The sequence below is a fragment of the Sturnira hondurensis genome, unplaced genomic scaffold (assembly GCF_014824575.4).
Source record: "Sturnira hondurensis isolate 20B ecotype Veracruz unplaced genomic scaffold, ASM1482457v3 Scaffold0013515, whole genome shotgun sequence".
NCBI lineage: Eukaryota > Metazoa > Chordata > Mammalia > Chiroptera > Phyllostomidae > Sturnira > Sturnira hondurensis.
Window position 1 is genome coordinate 371,748 of NW_028086146.1, and position 4,790 is coordinate 376,537.

At 36.7% G+C, this 4,790-nt stretch overlaps 1 non-coding gene across 1 annotated transcript; it reads right to left on the reverse strand.

Moving 5' to 3' along the window:
* Positions 1 to 236: 236 nt before the first annotated feature.
* Positions 237 to 343, reverse strand: LOC118997886 (U6 spliceosomal RNA). The gene has a single exon (XR_005068743.1). It is a non-coding gene; the product is annotated as a U6 spliceosomal RNA (small nuclear RNA).
* Between the last annotated feature and the right edge of the window lie 4,447 nt (positions 344 to 4,790).

The following is a 4,790-nucleotide window of genomic DNA, read 5'->3' on the forward strand; positions in this document are numbered from 1 at the left end:
GTTCCATACTGTTTTCCATAGTGGTTGTACCAGTCTGCAATCCCACCAACAATGAACTAGGGTCCCCTTTTCCCCACAACCTCTCCAGCACTTGTTGTTTGTTTCTCTGTTTATGATAGCCATTCTGACTGGTGTAAAGTGGTATCTCATTGTGGTTTTAATTAGCATCTCTCTGATAGCTAGCAATATTGAGCATCTTCTCATGTGTCTCTGTATCCTCTGTAGGTCCTCCTTGGAAAAATATGGAACACTTCACGAATTTGCGTGTCATCCTTGCGCAGGGGCCATGCTAATCTTCTCTGTATCATTCCAATTTTAGTATATGTGCTGCCAAAGTGAGCACTTAAGTCCATTTTTTAAATTCCTGAAATGATTCTGCAATCCACTGCCACTGTGTTAATTCTGATTTTCATTGACTCTGGAACTATTGGCACTTTGATTTGATGAATGGGCCCCTTGAATTCTGCTCCTATAAACCTCCAATCCATATTAGCTCCAGCAAGCCAAATTACTATTGTAATATATAGAGCTAATGATGGTTTACATCTTTCTATGGCTCCCTGTTGCATATACAAAGCCAAATTTTTCATGTGATCTGGAAGGCTTCTCTCAATCCATTCTCAGTCCACTTTCCAACCTCCCCTCATCACCATGACCATGTAGCTGCAACTTCAACTGTCTGCAAAGTGCTCAGGTTCTCAAAAAAAAAAAAAAAAACCTTATTTTTTTTACTCTCTCCCTATAAGTCCTGCATTTGAAGCCCCCATCGTCCACCTGGTAACTTTCCCCTTAAAATGAAAGACAGTTTAAACACCACATCTCAGTCAAGTTTTCATTGATAATCCCCAAAGACCTAGTTGGGTCTCTAGTTCCATATTATCATTAATAAACTATTGTTATGCCAATTATCCCATTATATTATTATTATTTTTTTACCATAAAACTCTTTGATAGATTAGGTTGAGTCTTCCTTGTATATGCAGTTCCTAATACAATGTCTGACACAGTAAGTATTCAAATGTTTGTGAATCAAACTGTCTGTCCCTCCCATAGTGATAATACACATGAGCAATTTTCATGTAAAATTTCACTTAAGTGTCTAGCCATAAGAAAAACACATTGGTTCTCAAGCAATATACCATGCACTGCTAAATATATATAATGTAAATTTAATAAAATTATATAAATTACATAAGAGTACTGTTTCCATGTATCTGTCAGATAGCAAATTGAGCAGGTCATAAAACTGTGCACAGTATGCAGACAATTTGGTGCATACTAGAGCTTAAAAAAAGAATGTTGTAATGAAAAGCCAGTGATCAAAATGAACAAAAGTTTTGTTGCTATTGTTTTTTAATTAGAACCTGCAAGACCTTGCAAGACCTTTGCCTTGGAGTATATAAAAGGATATAGTCAGGAAAAGACACAGTCCAACTTAAATAAAAAGTTAATGTTCAAGGGCAACCAAGTGGATAGAATGATACCTATGAGTGTTTTATAGCACTGTGAGATATAGTTAGACAGTATATGTAATTATTACTAACTTGTTTGGGGCCTTTTAACATCTCCAGCTTGATGGCTGGAGATATTAAAAGGTCCCCAAACATCCACTGTTTGAAAGTGTGCCTACAAGGTAGAGAAATAATTGAGATATGATTGTAGAATATCATTTTGAAATTGTCTACAGCCTGGATTTAAATCCCAGCTGTGAACTCACAACCTCTGTTAAACTTTGGCAAATCACTTTAACCTTGCTTACCCTCAGATTGTTCTGCTCTAAGATAGGACAGGACAGTGAGAGTTAATCAAGCTAAAACAATGCCTGACTTTGAGTAAACCCATATTATATGCTACCTGGTGTTATTTGTTGACATTGTTGTATCACTGTGGACCATTTTATTAGCTATCTCTGCCACTGCTGTGATCTCCTACAATTGCTAGTTCAACTTTCCTAGTTCAGGATTCTTTCACTTCCATGAAAATCCACTACATGGTTCAGGGAAAAGGAGCAGAAACCTAAATACAGCTGAGTTCGTTTTCCTTCTCTCTCCAGAATTCCAAAAACAGAGTCTTGCTATTGTCATTGCCCTGTATCTGATTGGAAATATACATTTGTTGGAAAAATAAAATCTAAATAGTTCTGGCTAATAGCTGTCCCTCCAGAGGCCTGATGCAATCAGAGAAATGAAATAATAATTATCATACTGGATGGTAAAGTGAAGTTTAGTTGAGAAAATCTGGTGAAACTTGTGAAACCCTACCTGGAGAAGCAGACAGGAGATAAACACAGAGAAAGAAAATGACAACTCTATCAAAGACACTTATCAACTGACTACATTAAAGCAAAGATCAGGTGCATGAGACTGACTCAGGATATGTAAAGACACAGGAGGGCATTAACTTATCTGACCAAAGTTAAATAAAGATCAATGGCCACAAATGTTTATTATATGCCTGTAGAATTCCATGGTACACCCCTACTTTGCTTCCGCAGTCAGATACTTGTGTAATTTGACTAGCAGGAAGTGATAGTAAATTATGACTCATGACATAATTGTTTTTGTCCATCCAACCATCAGAGTTTGGCAGTTGCATATGGCATGTATTAACACCTTCCTCTTGGGGATATTGTGATAATTAGTGTTTTCAATGAGGTTCTGAGCTGTAGAAAGCCAGAAACAAAAGTAGGGTAATTTGTCATTGTTATCAGAACAACTATTATTCACTTTTCTGGTAGTCGAGATCACATAGGCCCAGTGGCTCCTTTTAACATATCTAGTTAAGAGTAAATAGATATTCCTCAGCCAAGTAAAAGCTTTCAGGAAATAGGATTATTTCCTAAATTCAATCTAAAATCAATATATTCTAAAGTAGTCAATGCCTCCTAAACACATTGAGGTCCGGTTTTTGTATCCATTATCTATAACCTCCTTATTGTTAGGACCCTACAGGACACCTACTACATTAGGCCACTCTACCAAGACATGGAGTCAAAGTAGCTCTACCTAAAACATAGAAACAAACACAAGGAGGCTGCCAAAATGAAGAGACAAAGAAACATGACCCAAATGAAAGAATAGATCAAAACTCCAGAAAAAAAAAAGCTAAATGAAATGGACATAAGCAATCTTTCAGATGCAGAGTTCAAAATAATATTTGTAAGGATGCTCAAGGAACTTAGTTAGGACCTTAGTTAGCATAAAAAAGACCCAATCAGAAAAGGATATACTAATTGAAACAAAGAACTATTCACAGGGAAACCACAGGAGAGTGGATGAAGTCAAGAATCAAATCAATGATTTGGAACGTAAGGTAGCAGGAAACAACCAATCAGAAAAACAAGAAAAAAAATTAAAAGAAGGAAGATAGTATAAGTAACCTCTGGGACAATTTCAAGTGTTCCAACATTTGCATTATAGGGGTGCCAAAAAGAGAAGAGAAAGAGTAAGAAATTGGAAATCTATTTGAAAAATTAACAAGAGGAAACTACCCTAATTTGGTGAAAGAAGTAGATTTGCAAGTCCAAGAAGCACAGAGAGTCCCAAACATGATGAAAGGATACAAAGAGGCCCACTCTAAGACAAATCATAATTAAAATACCAAAGGTTAAAGATAGAGAGAGAATCTTAAAAGCAGCAAGAGAAAAAAAGTCAGTTGCCTGCAGGAGAGTTCCCCTAAAACTGTCAGATGATTTCTCAAAAGAAACTGTATAGGCTAGAAGGAATTGGCAAGAAATATTCAAAGTCATGAAAAGCAGGGACCTTCAAAGTCATGAAAAGCCAAGATTGTTTTACCCAGCAAAGCTATCATTTAGAATAGAAGAGCAGAGCTTCCCACTCAATAAAAAATTAGGAGTTCATCATCACCAAACCATTATCGCTGTGTGAAATGTTAAAGGAACTTATTTAAGAAAAAGAAGATCAAAGCTATGAACAATAAAATGGCAATAAATGCGTATCTATCAATGAATCAATGTAAAAACAAACTAAGCAAACAAGAACAGAGACAGGATCATGGATAAAGGGAGCATTTTGATGGTAGCCAGATGGGAGGAGGGATGTTGGGGAATGGGTGAAGAGGTGAGGGGTTTAAGAAGTACAAATAAGTAGTTACAGGAGAGCTATGGGGATGTAAAGTTCAACATAGGAAATAGAGTAGCCAAAGAACTTATATTCAAGACATATGGACATGAACAGTGGTAGGGGGACTGCCTGAGGGAGTAAGGGGTGCTGTGTGGAAGGGAGACAGAGGAGGAAAAATCAGGAAAACTGTAATAGCATAATCAATAAAATATAATTTTTAAAAATCATTTAGAAAAAAAAAAGAACCAGGAAAGTCAATTTGAAAGGAGTGTGGGCTTTGATGAATTTTTCCAAAGGAGACAGGTGGTACAGCATCTGTATAATTCTGCAATTCTGTCAAACATTTTTATATTTACAAAGCACTTTAAGGTAACTCCTCTGGACAAGCATGTAAACCAGATCAACATCATCACCCCCTTTTTTCAAAAGATGAAATAGAAACAGAAAACAGTGAAGCAATCCGCCCTCTTCTGATAGAAATATGGCAAGTAGTGACATAGAAACCACTGAGCCTGAAATACTGCTTTGCTATGTGAGCTGGAGTCCAGGTCTCCCAGTTGGATGAGTGCTTCTCAGCATTTACCAAATTTGAACAGACAAAGCAGTGCACAATTGTGACAGTTTACACAGATAACTGGGTCAGAATTTGCCTGTGACCTTGCAATCACAAAAACAATGCAATCGGAATTATTTAACAAACTCATGACT